This window comes from Myiozetetes cayanensis, unplaced genomic scaffold, assembly GCF_022539395.1.
Source record: "Myiozetetes cayanensis isolate MyiCay16 unplaced genomic scaffold, myiCay2020 scf7, whole genome shotgun sequence".
NCBI classification, from domain to species: Eukaryota; Metazoa; Chordata; class Aves; order Passeriformes; family Tyrannidae; genus Myiozetetes; species Myiozetetes cayanensis.
In genome coordinates, this window is record NW_026087964.1 from 36315076 (window position 1) to 36338568 (window position 23493).

General features: G+C 36.4%; 1 long non-coding RNA gene across 9 annotated transcripts in view; it reads right to left on the reverse strand.

Annotated features, from left to right (window-relative positions):
- The window catches only part of LOC126651894 (uncharacterized), a 101711-nt gene that overhangs the window by 72625 nt on the left and 5593 nt on the right, over positions 1-23493 (reverse strand). For 7 of the 9 annotated variants that reach the window (XR_007631812.1, XR_007631814.1, XR_007631815.1 and 4 more), the window contains exons 2-7: positions 19328-19428; positions 13376-13515; positions 8489-8662; positions 4580-4907; positions 4266-4430; positions 1565-1616 (exon numbers count right to left, since the gene is read on the reverse strand). This is a non-coding gene — a long non-coding RNA (uncharacterized LOC126651894). The remainder of the gene's footprint in view (positions 1-1564; positions 1617-4265; positions 4431-4579; positions 4908-8488; positions 8663-13375; positions 13516-19327; positions 19429-23493) is intronic. The other 2 variants (XR_007631811.1, XR_007631809.1) reach the window with 2 other exon arrangements.

Genomic DNA, 23493 nt, shown 5'->3' on the forward strand with positions numbered 1-23493 from the left:
TATTTGTCCTCTCTCAGGTGTAGATTCTGGCACTTCCCCTCATTAAACTTCATACAGTTGGTGAATGCTCTTCTCTCATTTGTGGGGGTCTCTCTGCAGGGCCTCCCTGCCCTCAAGGGAATCAAGAGCTCCTCTCAATTTAGTGTTGTCATCAGACTTGCTTAGAATCCCTTCCAGTCCTGCGTCCAAGTCATTAATGAAGATGTTGAAGAGAACTGGGCTGAGGATGAAGCCCTGTGGAACCCCACTAATGACTGGATGCCAGTCTGGTGTTCCCCCATTCAGGATAACTCTTTGTGCCCCACCTGTGAACCAGTTCCTCACCCATTCAACTGAATGCTGGACATTTTGTCCAGAAGGGTACTGTGTGAGAGAGTATTAAAAGCTTTGCTGAAGTCCAAAAAAGCCAAAATGGCTTTCCTAGATCAACTAGGTGGATTACGTTGTCATAGAAGCAAATCAAGTTCGACAAGCAGGACTTCCCTCTCATGAAGCCCTGCAGGTTGTGACCTATGACAGCATTGTCCTCCAGATGTTTTTCAAAACTTCCTAGAATAATCTTCACCATAATTTTACCAGGCACTGAAGTGAGACTGACAGGCATATAGTTTTTGTGGTCCTCCTTCTTGCCCTTCTTGAAAACTGGGACAATGTTCTTCATCTTCCAATCAGCTGTGGCCTCTCCAGATTCCCAAGACAACTCAAAAATCATTGAGAAAGGTTTTGTGATGACATCAGCAGCTCTTTGAGGATTCTGGTATGAATCCCGTCCGACCTGGAGCCATAGATTCCATACAATGTCAGGGTAAACTGGCAGTTGATCATTCTTGCAGTCATGGTCCTCCAGCTCAGGGCACTGACCCTTGGTCCAATGATTTAAAATCTCTGGGACTAGGCCAAAGTTTTGAGCTCCTCTTGTTTGTTCCTCATGAAGCATGCATAAGTGTAGAAACATTTCAGGTGAGGTATTTTGTAGGTAACACCTTGTGAAGCAGATTAAGGGATCCCATGAGTACTCATTTCCTCAAGTTTTGGCACACCATCCCACTGCCAAGAGTGGCACTTTCCCTTTCTGCCTTCCAAGTTAATTTAAAGATCTATCAATGAGCCCTGCTAGTTCACGTGCTATAACTACTTTTTCCCTTTGAGAAAGGTGTATCCCATCCAGTGTCAGTAGACGAGTTGTTGAATAGATCATCCCATGGTCACAAAACCCAAAATTTTTCCAATTACATTCATTGACCTGATGGATCTGCCTATTCCTATCAATATTATTCCTTGTTACAGCAAGGATTGAGGAAATCACTACCTGTGCTGCTGATCCTTCAACCAACCATCCCAGGGCCCTGAAGTCTTTTGATTGCTCTGAGTCATTCGTGCTCCTTTAGAGACATTTAAATCGCCCTCACTGCTCCCAAAAATGTCTCCTCCACAACTGATTAGCTGCCAAGGGCCCCTGGACAGGGCTCAGGGCTGATGCTTCCTACAATATGTCTTGAACTTGGGGATATAGTGAGTAACATTAGTATTACCATAATAGATATAATTTAGAATTAAAGCTTACCAGAATTCTCACAATTTTATATTGTATTACTTTATGCCTCTGAAATCCACCCCTTTAAAAATAAATGTATTTATATTAGAATAGAAAAGAAATATATGCAATTTTTCATTGCAATGAAAGAGACATTAGTCTAAGGAAACATGGATTTTTTTAAAGTATGAGTATAACATTAGATGGCATATACATAATAATAAAAGACATAAGGTGCTGCAATTATTTTCTGTTGTTATGCTCAGAACAGAGAAATTTGTAGCTGCTAGGACATCTGTGTTTCTAAGCTTCTTAATTTAAAAAAAAAAAAAAATCCTCATCTGTCAGTTTAAAATGTCATGATTCCACTTGCAAATGGAGCATTTTAACTGGGAATAACAGAATAATAAGCAAGGGGAAAAGTCTATTAAAAACCAATGAAAATATTCCAAAATTCTCTTGTGAGTGGCTAAGGATTTTATCTATATGTCCTAGGATACATTTTCACTGTTCAAATGCATAAGGTATAGCATAACGTTTTCTCTATTTTCTGTATTCAGTGTGCCCTGGCAATATCAAGCACTGTGTCACTGTTTCCTATTACTATACATGTGTGTGTTTTTTCTTGCAGAGATGACAATTACAGAACTTATACTAAAAAACACATCTTAAAAAAAAAAAAAGAAGAGCAAAATATTCCAAAATTGTTTACAGCCAGACAGTCAAAAAAGCAGAAGTGAGACCTGTCTCATTTTTGTACACTGATTCACCTGGTCTGGATGGTGAGGAACAAATTGTACACTGGAGCTGGGTAGTACCACTTTTCTTTAAAAATGCTGGTAATAGCACCCTTGTACAGTGACAGTAGTTTCCTGGAGTGCAGCCCAATCTGAAAGGCAGATGTCTCACGCAGCAACACCGAGATTATGGCTGAGATAGGACCTCAGAAATTAAAGTCATTCTTAAGCAACACAGCGGTATGCAAGGGACTTGCTCAGACACAGAGTTTAGTGTGGCTCAGTCTCTCACTACTGTGATGTGATGCTCTTCTTTCTCCTGGAAGCTCTGAATTGTTAGTGCTGTGCTTGTACAGGCCACTAGAATCAACAAGACAAAAATAAGTATTCAGAATTTTACTTCATAAAAGCAACGTGTTTGGCTGTCATGTCAGTTGTTTGACTGCCCCATAATAAATGGGAACTTAAAAGTTAAAAGGTCTCCAGGTTCTTTGTGTAGGAAAGTCTGCTTCCAGAACTAACAGCACTGACTCCAAGGGCAGAGAGCAAGTCCTAGGACTTCAACAGTGTCCAGTCAATGCTGCTGGATGCTTTATAATGTTCCTACTGACTTATTCCTCAGTGTGGCAGATCTGAGTCAAGCCTTTTTCCACTAGTTGTGACAGCATCTGTGCTTATTTGGTGAGCTATGCCTATGACCCATTTAAACCTATTCTTTAGTATCTCCATACATTTATTCAATTAGTTTGTCTCCTGATGACCTTTCTTCTAAGAATTAGTTTCACATCAGCATTTTATTACCTTTCTTAATTTTTTTTTTTTTTTTAGGTTTGGCTATGAGCTTCAGTACTTCTTGCATGCCAAGACATTACGAATGCCCAATAGTATATGGATGGTAGGGACTAAAGGTGGAGTGACTAAATATCAAGGCTTTCATTTTTTTCTGCCTATCCATTAGGAAGAAAGAATAAAATGTAGAGTTGAAAAATTACATCCCAATTCTTTCAGACATATAACCTCTTTGCAAAACACCACCTCTACTACAGTAGTAGTTTCAATAATTTCACCATTTTGAATTATGGGAATACATTTCTAGCAAAATAAAAGAAACTAGTAGTACAAACCAAAATTGACAGCTTTTTAAAGTGTATGTTTTAAATGGCTTCTGCAAGAAGGGCTAAGCATTTATTTTCATTTACAAATAGCGAGCACTTTGGGTTCTTATTATTCCCCATTATTATAAAGGCTTTCTAAAATAAGACATAATAGTTTAAAATAGCAGTTTAAAGAGCAGCTTGATACATTGAAATGAAAAGTGAGAGCATTAAAAATAAGTTTCATTACTTCCAGCTGCCTCAGTGTCTTGGGCTACTAAGTTTAGAGGGAGAAATACTACAAATAAAGTAACCTGCAGAGCAATTTTATGGTGGACTTTCCCCCTTGGTGAATACAGCCATTTGACATCTTTTTCCACATATATGCATGCTGTACTGCATTATATTTGAAAATCATTTAGTAAAGGAAATGAAGAATTACAAGAATGGGCTGAATCTCTGCAGATGTTAGAGAATTGGTGTGAAGAAGAGGAAGCAATTATTTACTTCCAGTAAGTGGAGAATGCAACCTGCAATGAATAGATTGGATTCTGCATTCATGGGCAACCAATACAATATCTCTGATATAACATTGTGACAATTGCAACTCTGCCTTATTTGAACCATAATGAAGTTGCAGACTGAATAGCTTAAAAGTTACAAAAAACTTCTGGTGCCCAGCGTTTTACCAAACATTGAGGAGGAACAGACCAAAACAAAAATTGCTGTTTCTTGCAGTTGTTTCCTCAATTGCAGAGCCTTAAATGCTGAAGACTTAACTTCCTCATAGGATTGCTGTTCTTTCCCCACAGAACAACTGCTTTTCTTTTCCCGCTGCAACCGTTGCAGCCTATTCCAGGTGGTAACCATTAGCAGTCAGGAGATGGAAAATTTCCTTACCATATTGTCTTGAATTACAACATCATTGAAGCATGTCCTTTCTCTAAGTACATTTCATGGCAGTACCAGCAACCAGGGGTAGGAGATGTATTTTATACTGTCATGATGTTGTGGTTCTTCTCTTCTGCTCTACCAACTAAACCAGTTTCTACTGACACCAGGCCTCTGTGAGAAGCAAAAACAGACCATAAGGATATCAGCTCAACTTTTATTTTGAACCATATAAATTCAAAGAGGAGCTATTTTTGTACATTATAAAGAGAATATTTAACCTTAACCCCAGCAAAGAAATATAGACATTGTTCTGATATTACCTCTTTCTCCTGTCATATTGTTGGCTCTCTGTCAGGTGCTTTCCAGTATAGATGTGAAGAAGGGTTGCTCTCTAGGTTTATTTGATACAGTTTGCTGCTGCTGTTCAAAGACATCATGAGGCAAATGCTATTTCATTAATTATCCATTCAAATGGAAACATTGGAAGGAAAGTAACTGATAGAAACTGTGTTTCTGGCAACTTGGAATGAATGTGAATGAAAAATTATTTCTGCTGCCAGAGGAAGTCACTTTGGGTTAACTGCTTGGAACTTCTTGCAAGAAAGAAGACTTGCAAACTTAAAGCCTAGGAGTATGACCAAGGTACACCTGAAACCATAAAAATACAGCACAAAAAGAACATTAAGTAGAATAGATGTAAGAACAACATTATTTATTTGAAAATAAACTTGTAGAAATCAACTACAAGGCAATGGGAGCAATATGAATAATCGCTGTTTCCAAGCCTAATTCATTATTAAAAGCTAAATCTTGGTACCAGATTTGAGCGTAGGAGGCAGAAAAAACCAATTCTGAGAACATTTTATTGCATAATTTTCTGCCCCATAAATTTTGTAACATTTTATATCTGAGCCATGGAAATAATGTGGCTAATGTGTTTTATCATCTTTGATAAAGAGAAACAAAGCACAGTTATTAACAATCATTCGGTCGTTTTTTCACTGCTGGTATTGGCCAGAAATGTCATAATTGAAATAACTTCTATTTTATTATGAATAATCATGTTTTGCTCAGGGCAATGCTATTTTTTGTAGTTCCAGTTATTTCTTGATGATTTCCAATTCTTCAACTGCGTTTAAATATTTAATAATGTCACTGAAGCTACCATTTAACAGCCTCTTAGAAACATCATTAAAAAATCATGTCAGAAATGGAGAAAATGACTGATATAAGATAAAAATAGTAAGTTTATGCCCCAGCTTTTAATTTTCCTATTTGTAGATTTTTAAAAGCAATCTTAGGAAGATTTTATATCTATTTATGCCTGTGAATGAGCAGAAACACAATGAAGAAAGTTTACTCTGCATAATTTTTGACATATCTGGAACTGGAATTTCATGAGGCTGTGCTTTTGATCTAATCTAATTTCAGACTCCCTTAGTTTACCGAGTTTTACAGCTTTGGAATATATTGTTAAATAAAATGGGATATGGATCGTTTTTTTTAGGTCTTGCTTAACATATCTATAAGAAAAAAATACTGGCAGAAGACTTTAACAATGACTTCTCAGAAACTTTTTCATTGTTATTTGCTCCACTTAAAACTCACATTTATATAAGACAGTTATTGTATGTATTGTAGTTATGCATGTATTGTAAGTAACTGTAAAGAGTAAAATTCAGCACTGAAATTAATTCATTTCTTACTAGGATCTGCTCCAGAGAAACAGTGTGGATAAGTGCAGTGTAAAATTGTTTAGTCTCATTCTGTCTGGGATACCCTTCCAACAGTAAATTCAATATTAACATACCCTCACAGCTACTCCCCTACTACTGAACACCCATGCAAAAGTGAAGCTTGAGCACTCAGGCTATAAAAGCACCATGGTTAGGGCTGTGATACTGCCTTATCATTATCTGGTGAAACTCTGACCTTAAAAAACCCCACAGCCTCCACTCAGAAAATACAGTGTCCAAGAGCCAGAAAGGTCCTGCAGAAGTCCTAGACTTCCTAGAATTGTGAAACCTAGCTGGTTCCACATTGCTCTCACTGCAAAGTGCGAGTACAGGCCAGCTGGCCCAAGGATTACCATTCTCTCTCAAATACATTATCAAAGGACAATCACAGAATATTGCAATTCATCTTGAAAATTAATTACAGTAACCCAGGGCACCGCTTGTCAGTTTCTTATCTCTGACAACCATGGATTGTATATATCTGGCTGCCTAAACTATATGGCTATTCTTCTATTGTTACTGATATTAGATCAGATTAAAAAGCAGAATGAATTACATCAAATAATTTTCTAAAGTTACATGATGGGGCAAGTATTTTGAATGGACACTATGAACTCCCTATGATAGGGAGAAATTATGGGACTGAAATGGAAACACTGTTCATTTGCAGTTTGAAATTAAATAGAGTGAAGTGTTGCCTAACAAATACATTTTTATCTTAATAAATTTGATGTACGTTTGATGATTCCCAGTTTAAATACCAGAACAGATAAGCCCTTAGCTGCTAAATGACCAAGCAGAATGAACCCAACATATATGCTTTTTCATTGTGAATGGTTGCAACACAGCTTGATGTACAACTGCACAGACACTCCCTCAGACACTGCTCCTGGGAGGTACATGCACATTCAGACAAGGGCAGTGACCACTACCCTTACGCCCAAAAAACCTAGGACATCTGGACTGAGTGTTTTCTCTTTGAAAAGAAAACACAATGAAGATGGCTGGCATTAGTTTAGAGAATGCATCGGTTTAGAGAATGAGTCTCCATCTGAGCCTTTTTGATTTTGAGAGATGTACTACTAAAGTGGACATGCAATTTCTCAGCTGCTACCAAATAAACAGCCTTCAGATGCTTGGAACATTTCTGCAGGAAATTGAAATACATTGGTTCTCTGTACATTTTGGTAGAAGATTTGAGGAACTAGAACAGTTCATTCAGAACACAAATGTTGTTGGGAGGATTATTCTCACATGGAAGAGTAAACAATAGAAATATGACATCTTTGGGTGACTGAATGCCAGAAGGTGCTGTAAGAAAGGAGCGTGAGTAAATAATAATGCAACTAGTAGAAAATTTTAATCTCTTTATGCATATTCCACACCATAGTTACAAAGGATACCTACTTAATTTAGCACACTCATTATAAAGACGCTGTATGAAGCCCAAGCATACAGAACTATATAGATAAAGACATCTTTCAGAGTAAAACTTTTTTTTTTTTTAATTTTCAGTTTTAGAACTGGCTAATTTCTTGTTTTAATATAAAAGGAAGTAGCTCCCGTAAAGCAATTTTGCTAATGTTTTGGATGAAGCAATTCTTAACACATACCTCTGAGTGTGTATGTTGTTTGGCTTAAGATGTGGAAAAGTATTTTTCCTATTGGACAACATGAGTATTTCACTCTGCCATAGCAGTAAACTAATTGAAAAAAAATGATTCATAGACTCAACCATGCTCTTATACAAATATAGTTCATTAATACAACAGCAGAACCAAGTACCAAAGAAAAAGATGAAAGAAATCTTTGTTGTAATAACATAAACCCCCCTCCCCCCCAAAAAAAAAACCTGTCCAGTTTGTTATACTAACACAACTTTTCCAAAAAAACCTATGGGGTTCTAGTCTAACACAGATGAATATATCATTTGTTATAAAAAAAAATCTGGTTAGGTTTTGGCAGATCTGAGGGGGAGAAAATTCCACGTGGATTTTTATTATTCATAGCAATGAGTTGGAAGATACTACCCAGCATTGGCCATAAAGGATGAAAAGTATCCGAGAATTTACTTTTTTTTAAAGTCTCACAATTGTACTAACAAAATGAAAATCTCACAGAAGAAAAGAAATAAAATAACTTTACAGCTGATGTCTATATAAGGCTTTCTGCAAGACAGGTGGTGCAATAAGCCTACAATAGTATTTAGCAAATGAAAGTACACTATTAAATTGGATGATTAAATAATTTTCTTTATATTAAAGTAGAAATTAAGAATAAATGAATGAGGTTTTTCTAGACCCAAGTAAAACTATATCCAGAATACGTATCTATATTATTTATAAAACATTATCTACTTTTATGGAATAGCAAGATGTACCAGAAGAAAACATTTGGAATATTTACAAAGCACAGAGAAAATTCCTAGTAGTTTGATTATTTCCAATTCTGGCACGGAGAAAGAGGAGAGTGATAAAGATATTTTTGTCATACCTTTTCCAGAAACGGAACCAACTGAAATATTTGTATCACCTTGAAAACTGAGACTGCTTACTCCTTCTTAGCAGATTAGAAGCTACTGTCATGGATGAGAAACATGATGCACTCAAACATTCAGGTAACAGGTGTCATGGCAAAACTTCAGGAAGACAAATATCCTGGAGGCATCTAGCAAAAAAAAAGTGGTGAGCAGAGTGTGTCATTTTAATTGGTTGTACAGCAGGTGCATTCAATTTGAAGACTAGGGCGGTAACAAAGCAACTGTTCCTCATCAAAATTAAATGTTTTTATTTTCCTCTCCCTTACACAACTTTTACATTTCCATGATTCCTTTTACTTCTGTGTGGTTTTTCAATTTATTTTCATGTAGAAAAGGACACTCAGACCTGTTTTGTGTCTGTGGTTGGATGTGGAGAAACTTAGTTTATACTCTGCCTTAATGATACTTGCCCTGTCACAAATCTAAACAAAAAACTGGGCTAAAATGGTTCCTTTGTGTTCCATTCTTAGAAAATTTCAGTGGGCAAGAGCTTTATGGAAATGACTTACTAGACAGGTCAGAGACACGATACTTGTCTACCCAAACCACCTCAACATCTCACAGTGTCACCCATCTTCTCAACTACAAAATGCACAGGGCTAGTCATGAAAACTACTACAGTAAGATTTGATCCTGCTCTCATTAAAGTCACAATTTTTATACTGATTTCGAAAATGGTGTGACAAGTAAATAGCACTCTTTCAGTGTACAGTTTTATGGTAACTGACAGACTGAACTGTGCTGTGTTCTAATGGCACTTAGTAGTCTTTCATATACTGCAAGTATAGCTAATCCTGGAAACCACATGAGATGTGACTGTGAGGACTGAACAGCCTGTGCACTTGGCATTGCTTCTAACCTATTTTTTCACACTCTATTTCTCACTGAGAAAACAAACAAGTAAGCAAACAAGAATTTTCAGTCCATAACATAATAAAAAAGCTTGTACAAGCTCGAGCAGCAAGATAAGGTGATAATTTTGCCCTTTCGTTTAAGTGTCAGCTTGTTTTCAGTTGCTGTCAAACATTTTGTCACAACAGATGCCCATCAGATCTGTTACATGGCAAAATGTTTCAGTACATAAAAGACAAGATGCATGATTTTCACGTACTTATCTTTGAAATCTCCAAAGAACTTTTCATTATAACTGCATTTGCTTACACCCACTGCAATTCCCTTTTAAATTCCTTTTAAAATTCTCTTTATCACCTTTTTTCTCATGCTCATGTATGCACATGTCAAAGTTAAGACATCTTTAAGGGTAACAAAACTTTAGGCCATGATTTTTTCCATGCTCACTTTCATTTGTGTTCTCTTTTGATAAATAAATTTACTCCAATGTCCTTTACTCCAATTTACTCCAATGTCCTTAATATTGTACACTCATGACACAAAGAAAACCTGTTCCTTTTTTTCCCTTTTTGTGTATTTCTTTACCTCTTAAGATGCCTATCTCAAGGAGTTTTATTAAATATAAATACTGAATGCAAATGTTTCTGTTACCTCAATAGCAACAATATTTGCTTTGGAAATGGTTCTTTTACTCAAGTTCATGGTGAAATAATTTTCTTCTGGATTCTCCTCTCTTTCCACCCTTTTGCCTCATTTTTTTTTTCTCCCTGTTTCCTTATGGCTACATGAAGTATAATATAATGCCTCATGGGTTTTGCAGTCCATTATTCAGATGCTAGGTTTGGACCAAGCCACTACAACTCCTAGTTTTGCTCTGTGGCACAGTACGTATAGCGTTGGAAACCATCAAAATTTTACTTAGGCAAGTACGCAGTATTTTCTCTGTATTGATTATCTCTTCTGTCAGCTACAGAACATTGTATAAACCTGTTTTAGTAAAATGTATAGATTAAATTGGATTTGAAAGTATTTCTAGATATGCAACCATGTTTTTCAAGCTACAGACTCAATATGATGTTTTTTTAACCCATGCAAAGTAATGACATCAAGCTGAGACAATTCTGTGCTAGGCTGGAGTGTACATGGCTGAGTGAGCAGAGTCATGCCCTCAGCTAGGCTGCAGTGGATGAGGGGGAAAGAAAGACTGTTTTACTCCTTCTGTTCTGTCAGTAGAATTTAATGGAAAATATATGCCTCAGCCAGGGGCCAAGCAAGCAGCCAAACGATGTTGGCCACAGCCAAGATGACCCCTTCATTTGGCTGCAGAATGTCTGCTGCATAGAGCAGCACTTTGAAACAGCTGTACCAAAGCTTTTGGTGGATTGCTCAACACAGTAGAGAAGGCTCTCACATGTTAGAAAGCTGAGACAAACCAAATAAATGCAAAAGCAATTAATACCTGTTTCCATTATTTATCAGTTGTCATTTTGACAATGAAGGGAGCTATCACTTGAAATCTTTTTTACAGACTGGAAAAGTGGCTTCTTTGGTTGGTTGGTTGGATTTTTTTTTCCCTCACTATGCAGTTTAAAGGACATCTTATAGACATAAATATATCCATGAAGAAAGTGTTTTTCTGAGTATGACATATGAATATAGGGGCATTCAACAGATGTATGGTTAGCACTGTACTTATTCAAAGGAGAAGATATTGAAAAGATATTGCTACTAGATACTGGCAAACATAACTCCTTATTGTTTTGATCTGTTTTAACTGAATGCACATTTTGCAAGACAGGAAACAGTTTTCTGGTTGTGTGAATTTCATTTAACTTGATCAATTATTTTGATATGAAAAGAACACCAAAATCCTGAAATACTGTCTTAAAAAAAATGAGGGTTTTTTAGTAAAATATACATCCCACTTCTGAAATATGAAGACTGCAGAAAGGTTTTTCTTCAAGGTAAGATTAATACAGTGCAGAGGGTCAGCATAAACTCTTAATTCCTTTTAAACAGTAGAGAGACCTTTGGCTCACTCTGCCTAGAGGTAAATTTCATCCTAGGTGCAGACTTCAGTTACTTCATTAGACTGGGTATTAGCCCAGTCTCAGAAGTCCCAGAGGCACATTGAAATGCAAGTGAATTCAGAAGGGAAAAATCATTGTGAAAACTAATGCTGGATTGTTTCTTTCAGGTCAAAGGACAAGCCAAATAATTTCATTAAACCTACTTCTACAAATTTTCCCTCACAAATTCCTACAATAAGAGCATTGTGGGGGTTTTTAGTGTTTTAATTTGAGAACAATGGAACTAACTCTTAAAAAGAATATTTTTTAAATTTCAGTGTTCAATGATTAAAATTAATAAGTTGTTTGTTATGTGTTTGCTTGGCTAAAGTGTTAATTAATGTGCAGTTAAAATAAGACAACTTTGACTGTTTTGACCTTCTCTTAGGTCCAAAAAATAGGGCTTATTCCAAGCATGGCATGTAAACTGGGCAGAAGCAGGACTTTTTTTGTAACCTAAGCTCAGGCTTTCAAAGAGAATTGCTTTCATGGGGTTTCTCCTTCCTTAGTTGACCTTATATGGGACTATAGGCTCTTTTTATTTGGATGAAGTGTGTCTGAATTCTGCAATTTGAAATACTCCCAGAAAGGTCAGCAGAACAACTTTAACCTTTGACAGTAAGAAGGTAGGAACATGCTAACTGATATAAACATAAGAAGATGACGGGATCACAAAACTGACCTGACTGTATTGTGTTCTCTGGAAGAGAAATACAATAATATAATGTAATAAATATAATATAATTCAATTCCTCTACATTATAGTGATCCACTAGTTGCAGCGATACTAATTGCATGCAGAAACATTGCTAATAAATTGAAAGCAGTTTCATTAAAAAATAATGTGTTTTATTTTTATTAGCAGAAAAAGATGAAATGCTAAACCCAGAATTATTTCAATTTGAAACAAAGAAGGCTTCGTATTTCAGCTTACTTAAAAATAATCAGTCTTGTTTGTCACCAAACTAAGAAACAACTACACACTAATCTAAATAAGCTTTTACAATAGAAAATGAAAACTTGGGTATAAAAATTATTTATATAGGCTGTAGGTCTTATATTACTCTATACTTGAAAAATAGCTCATCAAAATCTTCAAAAGTAAAAACCAAAATTTTCCAAAATACCTCTCTCCCTAAAGGAAAATAAAAAAAAAAAAAAAAATCTTTCTGTGTATATCTTATGTTCCATCTCAAATCCATTAATTTTCCAAATGTTTTGAAATATTTGGGCTTACTGGCGCATGTAACTAATTGCTACTAGTTACTGTAAATCTGAAGAAAATTCTACACAACTTCAGAGCATAGGGTTACACAGTGTCACCTATCTTCCTGTGCTATCTTTTTCCCCAAGCATATCTTTAATGTGTAGCAGGTATTAGGGATCATAAAAAAGGACCAGTATTTTCAGACTGCTTTTATATTCCACCATCACAATTATTTTTAACTAGGTTTAAGGCTGTTTTGGGAACTGAAAATGGACATTTTGACTGACAATAGATGATGCAGTGCAATCACATGTAGGTTCCTGATGCACAGGTAGAAAAGAGTGCTCATTTCCCATCCCCATGCAGCACGTGTAGAGGTGGTAACAGCCAGGTTTGTGTACACAGCAGGTTTATAGAATTTGCTGTAGTAATATCCTACTTGTGCAGTTCACATGTGTATTGAACCTTTTCCAATTTTGTTTGGAACATGCATTTTGAAAATCCATTTTCTTTGGAGATGCAGTTGAAGGATCAGACTGATGTTCAGTCAGATCTTCAGCTGACTTCCCCATGAGTAATAGATATGACACTAACAGGCTTTGTGGGTTAGCCAGCTGCTAGTATTTCCCTTTAAATACCAGCTGGCAAAACCACACTTAATTCTTTGGTATGTTAATTCAGAGGAAACAATATGGACATACAAATACTCTTACCTGTGCTTGCCATATCTCTTAAGCTACTAATCAGACCTCATTTAATCACTTCTGCTGGTCACCAGCCCTGGTCTCCCAGGCAGCCAACTTCATGTCACTGAGTATCTCTTCTCTGGTATCTCTTCATGTGCAAACTCTCTCTGTGCAATCATAAAATGACTCTTTACTCAGATCAGCTTGCTTCCTTTCGAGGTCTTTTGAAGGAAGTGAGCTACCACAAACAAGCACATGGCAGTATGTAAAATGACCTTAACAAAGAATGTAAACATTTGCATTTTCTTATGAAGGAAACTGATTACACTTACCACGACAGGCTTAGTAGTTTCTTCAACCTACATATATATATATATATATAGGGACATTACAGCCTTTCAGATCTTCCAAGTCCTGTAGTTTATTCACTGATGAATATCTGATCAGAAACGGAAGGACGTTTGAAGAACACACACTGTGCTCAGTAGCTGGATTTTAAATATAGCATCTGCATATTTGTTTGATATAAGCAAAGGGGTCCAAAACCTGTACCACCATGAGTACAGGTGAGGGCTATTCCACTCTTCTTCCTCACTGAGGAACCCTTCCATTGTCCCTGTCAGGACAACACAGCCTGCATAATCTGCACTAAATCATGAACCAGCTGCAAGCTGTGAGCAACATAAGAAAAAGTAGAGGAAAAACTGAATCAAGTGCACAGTTGATACACCATTTGACCAACAGAGTTAATATTTTGGCCCTTCAGTATCTTAAAAATTCTGAGCATAGCATAGCCTAAACATCTGAAGGTTGTGACTGTCCTCGGGTAATTTGGTAAAATATGGAGAGTGGTGCTGGAGAAACTTTTTAATCTTTGATCTTATCTATCTACTGCAATTCCACAACAAATGACAGCTGTTTTTTATCTTAGATATGGTAAGCCAAAAATGGGGGAAATTAGAAGATCAAATATAAGTGCCTATATTTGCTGATGCTTACTTCTATGAAGTTTGAAAATTTTCCTTTGTAAAAACCCCAGCTTTTGGTCATTTAATTCTAAAACTTTGTTCAGTCAGTCAGATGGATTCATCTTTAAGAACTGACACACTAACAGTTCCTGATGTGTAACACCAAAATTTCTATTTATTCCTGTCAATATGTATAATAAGAGAAATGTACAAAGTGATCCATGGTTACCTGATAACAAATTAATTCCTTTAGATTTTTTTTTAAACTTCTGATCTTAGGACAGCATTTTTTTATATCTGAATCTTTGTTACAGATTCTCGTTATTTGCAGCATTCTTCATTTGAACAGTATGGGGAGGGAATTGTTTTATTCAAGTACTATATAAATTAAGTATTTTGAACTACATAAGTATTTCATATTCTAAGAATAACTTACAGTTAGCTAAATGTCAGTATAATTTGAAGTGATGTCAGCTGAAGTATGTGGCACTAATACTGTTCTATGCAGTTCCATTTCTTAAGGTATAACATTAAAAACTTATTTAGCAGCATTCATGAAGTCATTGATGGTCACTGTGTATTAGAAAAGGAAGATATTTCAAGTAATATTCTTACTTTTGTGAAAATAAAGTTTCAGCTTCTTTTTAGAAACACAGAAATTAGAAATAAAAATTGATACAATTATGTGTCCAAGAAAGTAATTAGCTTTTTTTAAAGAAAAGTATGTGTATTTATAGCTATAAAATTAATAACAGCATATGTATCTACATTTATCATGGCTGTAAGGACAAATTTTAATTTCATTTTCATTTTGTCTCAATTTTAAATACAGAGTGTTATATAGTGTAAAAATAAATAGAATATTTTCAGAACACCACTTTTTCAGGATGGTCTGAAGTTTACAACAAGACTTACTAGAGTTTTAGTAATAAAATTCTTCTGTTCCAAAAATCAGTATTTTATAGGACAGAAAAATACTTAGTTTCTATGGGTCCATGAAGCACAAAAGCTGTCCTTTAGTACTCTGCTGAGCAGTATATCAATAATTACACAGTCATTCAAAGAAGGAGAAATTAATCTTGGAATCAAGCAAGGTGCTCAAATTTCTCATTATTTCATACAAAGGCTTTTTAGATACCTGTCAGTCACAGTCCACTTTCTCAAAATAAATTACATTCCCTAAATTCCCGTATGCCTCAAAAGGAGGTCCCTGAGGAAGGAATTTAGAGCATGGTCATTTACCATAGAGCCTTATCATAGGATGTGAAGAAGGCATATCTCCCAGAATCCAGAATAGAATCACAGAATATGCTGAGTTGGAAGGGACACACAAGGATTATCGAGTTCAGCCCCTGGCCCTGCACAGGACCATCCCCAAGAGTCACACCATGTGCCTGAGAGTGTCATCCAAATGCTTCTTGAACTCTGTCAGTTTTGGTGCTGTGACCACCTCCCTGGGGAACCTGTTTCTGCACCCAACCACACTCCGGGCGAAGAATTTGTTTCTAATATTCAACCTAAACCTCCCCTAACACAACTTCAAGCCATTCCTTTGGGTTCTAACATCCCATATCTGAAAGTCTGAGACCTAAGTTATTTTAAAAATCCAAAAGTCAACCAACGGCATTTTCAGTTCTGCCTTTCAAACACAGCAAGAACATTTCATCTCTTTAACAGCTGAGCCTAGGATGTAAATTCCATTGAGATGTTTAAAACTTGTACACAATTCTTGTTCCAGCTTGAGTCCTTTTCTCACAGATGTGTCTCCACACACCACATCAAAGGACCAGATTTGGTGTTTTAATGGAAAAGATTTACCATAAATAAAAATACAAACAAAAGCAAAGATTTTCAGAGTCTGCAAAAAGTTAGGCAGCTCAGTCAAACTCCCTCAGCTTTCCAAGAAGAGCTGTAGGGAGGATAAAACATTTCAATATGGTAATCATGAATTGTATTAGACAGGTAAGTATTGCACATGTCCCCTCTATCACCAAATCTTATTCTCTTTCTCACTAGGCCATTAAATTTCTCACTAATTAGAATTTGTGATGAAGGAGTCTGACACGGGATTTGGCCAGAGTTGAATATTTCATTAAAAAATCAACATAGAATCAGATAATTGGTATTAACACCTATCTCTTCCCTGATGATTTAGTTTTGAAATCCAAATTTCTTATAACAATGTGCTTTATTGTGCAGCTTTTCCTTTGTTCTCTTACCTATAGCAGCTACAAATCTGTCACACTAACCACGAAAGAACTGCATTGCAAAGAGATACTAAAACAAAAAAACCATTGAAGATGAGGTAAAGAGGAGTGAACTTAAAAAAAAGAGAGAGACAAGCACTAAAAAGCTTTATTTGTAGTTCCTCAAGTTCCTATAACATCCCTCAATTGTAATCATACCATTCACATGGTGATAGAATTATTTGATTGATTTTAGTGATTGACTTTGTCAAAGCTTTGGTGACAGATCCAGTTCTTTCCAGGGAGCTCCTTTATGCATACTAAAACCTTGTGATTGAGAAATGAGATTTTTACAGTTAGTGTTAAGGTTTTATGGACACTTTTGCCTCATTTTAAGGTTTAAGTAAAACATCTCTACAATCCTTCAGCTGCCTACCCCTCAATTATAGAGACACAGTGAGTTGAGACACTATATTTCTGCGCCTCACTGTGCATAAAGACTAGGTGGTGGCAGTATTACTTCTAACAGCTGGTGCAGCTCACAAATGTAAAGCTCAAAATAAAGTAAGACTGGAAGAATCAAATATGATCTATCTAGCTCTGTTAGCAAATGCCGTGAAGCTGCCATCCCATGGTTTCGGAAGACAAATAAATGTAGTTATGCAGAAGCGACTCTCTTTACAATTTCACTGTTGCCCAGCCTAGACTAAAACTACCTTGGTTATTCCTGTGTGTGCCTTGTGTACATTGTCACATCAAATCATAGAGCATTGTTTCTCTAAACAAGCATGACTTAGACTATAAGCTAAGAAACTGCATGCATACAAGTTTATGGATTCAATCTTGATCATTGGATACCTAATCAGGAAGCCATGATATTATACTATTGAAAGGTTTCAGAAATCATTGAAAGAATTAGTGCATCCAGTTCTGTGGTCTTAAATTTCAAAAGGACTTCAGTAAATTTAACAGGATTGAGAGGAGTAAGTTGAGGTCTGAGGGGTAATATGTCCAATAAATATTAATTGAGTTCCATTTATTTAATTTACCACAAAACATTTAGGTGATAACTTGGTCACAGTGCAAACAAGGGAAGATAGTTGATGGAAGTTTAGTGTACTTAAATAAAGACACAGATAGTGATAAAGGTATAAAGGGATAAAACAGAAGGAAGCTAAAGCTGGGCAATTTACTTAAGTTACAGTTAAACAGTCAACTGCAAAGGTTAGTATCAATGGAACAACATACATGGCAATCTACCCGTCAGTCTTAGATGTTCAATCAAGTCTAATTTTTCCTAGAAGATATACATCCTTTACACTAATGCCATGGGCTTGATGTCCCATTGCTCAGCATGTAAAAAGGTTGCAAGGCTGAACAGAGCCACTGCCTGGCTACGGAAAGGGAAGGGTAGAAGCTTGACAAGAACATTGACCACTGCAGGCAGGCTTAACAAGGAGACAGCAAACCTCTCTTTCCTCATGACATAATATTTAGGGTTGTAACAATGAAGATTTAGACGAGAGAAAGCAGCCTCCCAGGCCCCCTTCCTGAGTAGTAGAGACATTCAATGCCTTTTACTAAGGACAAAATTAAAGTTTTAAACAACTGATTGTGTATGTTTAAAATAACTGCATGAGGAAGACGGTGTATGCTAAGTATCTTATTAGGTGGGTCATACCAACTGGTAGTTTGTGGACAAGCTGTTGACAAGATATCCCATTTAAATGCTGCTGCCTTCTTCAATTGTAATTTCAGCTTTTTTGAAGTTATCAGTGTATTGTAAACATAGGAAGTTTTATACCCCTGTGCTCCTTTCCATTGCTCTCCCTTTGGTAACCTGTATGAACTGTCATTGCTTATCAGACCATTGCTAATCCTGATGTGCTGGGAAGCAGTACAAAGGAGAGTGAGGGATGGAGAGAGAGAAAGGAAAAAGGTTCTTTTCCTCTCTCTCCCTCTCTCACTCCTCTTTTCACATGTTTAGGCACAGAATTAATTATCATTTGCAAAAGTAGACAGTACTCTTCCATGAGAGAGCTGAATGAGGCATGGGAAAATCTGCAAATAATAATAACTGGTTGTTTTCAAATAGAAAAAGATCCTCACCATTCTCTTTCAGGTATAAATACATAAAGAATATTCAATACTATGTTTTGATGGTAAAGAAACCACAAAATAGTTTGTGATACCTGTAGGCAGTAGACTGACTACTGCTGTGGGAATAGCCTCAGCTGTGCAGTCTGTTGCATACAGCATCATTACCTAGGATCTATTTGGCACAAGCATGGGCAGTATTGTGAAAATGAACTGTAGGAATGAAGTTCATAAACCTTAGAGAAACTAGACCCTATGACAGCTGAGCTGTTTAAGTTTTTTTGGGGTTTTTTGTTTGTTTGTTTGTTTTGGGTTTTGTTTGTTTGTTTTTGTTGTTGTTTTTTCAAGCCACAATAACTTTGCTTGGCTTCAGCATACACTACACTTAAGGTTCATGTGTACTATTGATAATCTTTAATCAGGAACTATATTTTCAGTTAGTTACTTATTGTTCCAGCTGTACTAGATGCTTACAGTCGCTACAGAAACCATTAACTTAATAAAAGGAATATACATTGCTCTGGTATAACTCTGTAGATATTATAAAGTTTATACTTCTAAGGGTCTAACTGACCTTAAGACTTGTGAGCCATCCTTTCAGATGAGGCAAAGTACCTACACTACAGGAGAAGTAGAATTATATGTGAGTGTAGGAAATTATACCAGTGTTTTGCGGACAGGGCTATGGGGATATCAGACAGGAGTATTAAACTATTTCTGATACATACCTTAAATTTCACAAAGATTCCTGAGACTTTCCTCACATCATCATTTACTGCAGCCACACACAAAATGGAGCAGATCCACTGAGACACTGGGATTCCCAATCCTGTTAAATGCAGAGAGAAACTTCATGTCAGAAATTTCATCTAATCTCTGGTTTAGGAAGTCACCTTCTCCTTTCCAACAGCATGCAAAATGAGCAAAACAATGAAAACTTTGTCCTCTACTACTGATGAAGAATAGGAAAAATTTCTTGGATTTCTTTACCTGTTGTTTATCTGGTGAGGGAGTCAGCCCTCAGGCTCAATTAATTCCACTGCCCCTTACTTTAGCTAGTATCTAAATGGCTATTATCTGATACTGAATAACGCTCACAACTGTGTACGTAGTTACATGCGAGATATCCTGAGTGCTGGTCTATCTCTTGAAAGACAACTGACCTGATTCAAAAGCAGGCATGTCTGAATGTCATTTATGGAGATGTTAGTTATAATGGGTACTTTGTCATTACTTGCAGGAGATAGTATTTAAGATTATATCCTGACCAGCAAGTGAGCAATAATTACTCTCCTAAGGATTAAGAAAGCAAAACAATCCTTAGATGTTTAGTTTTTATTAGGAAAGCCTGGCAGATGCCAGCACAACTCTCTGTACATTTTGCTGAAGCATCCATGATATTTACACTCTCAGTGGCTACAAAGAGAGAACTTATTCCCTAAAATCCCCTTTCCACTGATTATCAAGAACACCAAAAAGATTTCTTAAAAGCTGGGTCATTTCTCCAGAGGGGGTCATTCCATGGGGCTCTACAATGCTTTATTTTTATTATTCTGAAAAAGCCCTGTCAATTATGTGCAGCAAAACACTGATTCAATTAACAATCTGTGTCATCTGAAAGTATTTAAAGATAATTTCAGGCTTTCTGTATCATGGCCTATTTTTCACACTGCACCTAAACTGCAACCTTGTTTCTTTAGTCTGATGTAGTTAATTTGCAGCTTGAAACGACATGCCCATTAGCAATCACATTTGATTTTTAAATTCCATTTTTAAGGTAATTTAGGATATGATTCATGAATAAATGCTAAATTAAGAGCCAAGGACTCTAATTCCATCTTTTGCTATGAAGTTTTCTGTAACTCCTGACTCAGTAACAGTCAGCTTCCAGCTGTCCTATTTACAAACAATCTCTCTATTGACAAAACAGTCTGTCATTAGCTATTTAATGCACTGTGATGATGATCTATATAGTATTTAAAACATTTCTGCTGTGTACCCCTCTGGGAAAGTGACTGTTGTGTACTATAGCTCAGTCCTTGTTGTAAGGAGTGGCTTCTCCCATGAAAATAGTGCTGTTGCTTGAATAACAAATATCATCCAGTCCTTACATATAAGGACTTTGTGAAGTTGTATCCTGACAAAGTAGGAATTTCTGCATGATGAAAAATTCAGATTATTTTTACTGTACATTTTTCCATAAATTTTAAGTATATAGTGTAGTGTTTGTTCACTTGTACAACCGGGGAACACATGTTTACACAGAACAGAAGACTGACTCCCTTCTTCAACTGCAATACTAAACAAAGTTATAAAAAAGTTACTTTTTCCCAATCTCTGAAATTTTCATATATTTCATACAACAGCTCTGTTAGCACATCTTAGAATATCTTCTTCCTGTGCAATAATATTACATTGTTGGATGATGTTAAATATTTATTTGCAAATATCACCATAATTTTCTCCTGTGGTACTACAGCTTCATTAACTTGTCTTTCTGAGGGTGAGTTACCTAATCTAAGCAGTTAATTTTTCAAATCTTCCTGAGTTTTGTATTGCTTTGAGGCGCAGGCTAAGGTTTTCACAACAATTTTTTTTATTGCTGAAATAGCTATAAACTCTCATCTAGGCAGTGCTGCTTATCAGTATTCTGAACAGAATCTCAGCCTCTATGTACCCCTGAGGCATTGCCCTTGAGGTATCGCCTTGCTTTGTCAGGGTGCTCTTGCTAACTCATCTTTCAGTATTGCTGCACAATGGGGTAGTGATTTTATGCTTGTGCTCTTCTACTGCCATGGAAGGAAGTATCATAGCCTTGTTGGAAGTCACACTGCCTCATTATCCCACATCCCCAGTGATTATTCTGTCAAAGGGAAATGTCCAATTTCAGTCATTTTCTCTTTCTGATCAAGTTATTGTCCTTTCTAATTCTTTCTCTACTCTGAGTTGTTTTGCTAAGAGTAATTTCCAGCAATTTATCTCTTTAAAAATAATAGATACCTATTAGTGCAAAATATAATCCATGCCAGTCTGAGAAAGGTTTCTACATAATACTTGTGTTTTCCTGCTGATATACCAGAGGCACCCTGTCACCTAGTGAAATCAAAAGTATTTCAATGCCAAGCGTCTTAATATGTGCAGAGCTGGAGGTGATGAATGGTCACCTTGTCCAAGCCCATGTAAGCTATGCAATATTGACAGCTGCTGTGGAGCTCCTCCTGTTGTAGTCCAAGGGAGCTATTTTTGACTGCTGCAAATATTGGGTATGAATTGGAATGTCTTAAGATACATCAGAGCCTAAATTTATCCTCTATTTTTCTGAAAATCTCAGACTAAATGTTGACATAGAGGTCTTGCCCTCTGTCAGTGAGAAAATTTAAGAATTCCATTACTGTAAAAATAAATTAGACTAATACAACTACAAATATCTTTGTTATTGTAAAATTACACATTGGTCAGAGGTTAATAATGCTGGTTTTCTCTATTAAATTGCTTTACTTGAACACAAGCCCTGTGATATCAGAGTCTGGTAGTGAAGAAAATTGTAAGACTTAGCAAAGGTTGTACAATAGACTTTCATGAAAAAGAAAATAACTAGTAACTTGCATAAAAAGGTGGAGATTTAGAGTACGTTGTGAAACCCAGTAAACTTGATAGATCACTTATGTACAACTTACAAAAACAATTAAAAAAAAAAAAAAAGCAATTCTTAATTAGAGTAACAACACCAGACTTCTAAATGCGCCTTGCAACTCGAACAACAGTGTTTAAAGTTGCTTGGTTAAGGCACAGCAGAGCAATAATCTAGTTTCTAAAATGCATCGCACCTGCTGATGTTATTCCTATTTACAGCTCTGTCAAAAGGCCTCTAAGAGAAACTCTCCCATTTCATTTTTTATACATTTTGAATATATATTGTTTCCTTTTGCAGTTTAAATCCCTTACTCATTGCTTCCAAGAATGTTAGTAAAGCATGTCCTCTATACAATAGTACATGCATAAACAGATAGGTGGAATCTTAGTATTGATTCATTTCTGTACCACACTTCTACTTCACTGTCACAGAATGAAATCAATTTTTCCCATTGTATTGGTTATACTCACTGTCTTTCCTTGCTTACGCTGTATACCAGGACACTTACAGAATGGTTTTGGATTGGAAGATCATCTTGTTCCAACCAGGGACACCTTCTACTAGATCAGGTTGTTCAGAGGCCCACCCAACCTGTCCTCAAACACTTCCAGGGATGGGGCATCCACAACTTCTCTGGGCAATGTGTTCCAGTGCCTCACCACACTAACAGTAAAAAATGTCTTCCTGACATCTAATCTAGGCATACCCTCTGTCTGTGGTCCTATCACTATGCTACACCAGATTTTGCAGCTGTCAGCAAAACTGCTACATGTAGAGCTACGGTCACCTAAGGACTCATGATCACCTGGTGTGGCACAGGCCAAACTGTAAAAACTAGAGATCAGCATTTCTTCGGATTACAGCGTATCTCAGCAAAAGATTCTGTTCTCTTACAGAACTGAACAGCAACCTTAGTCTTGGAGCAGTAATTCTGTCTGGTAGCTGAGAAAACTCATTACTCAGTTTGGAACATCTGAAACAGAAATGCACATATGCACAGAACACATGGACACACACAGGAGAGCCTTAGCAGACTGTCAACTGTTCAAGTTCTCAATTGCTCCCTGTTTGCTTCCAAATCTCTTGGAAGGGGGCTAGCAGCTTCAGGGTCAGGATCATGCACTAGATATTTTGCAGGCAGAATCAGGAGGACAAGTTTGTATGAAGAAGTGGTTCTAGTTATTTCTGTGAAAGTGCACTAAATGCCATGAAATTTTCAGCTTTCAAGGAGAACTAACCTGTTTGCAAATAAAGTAGATG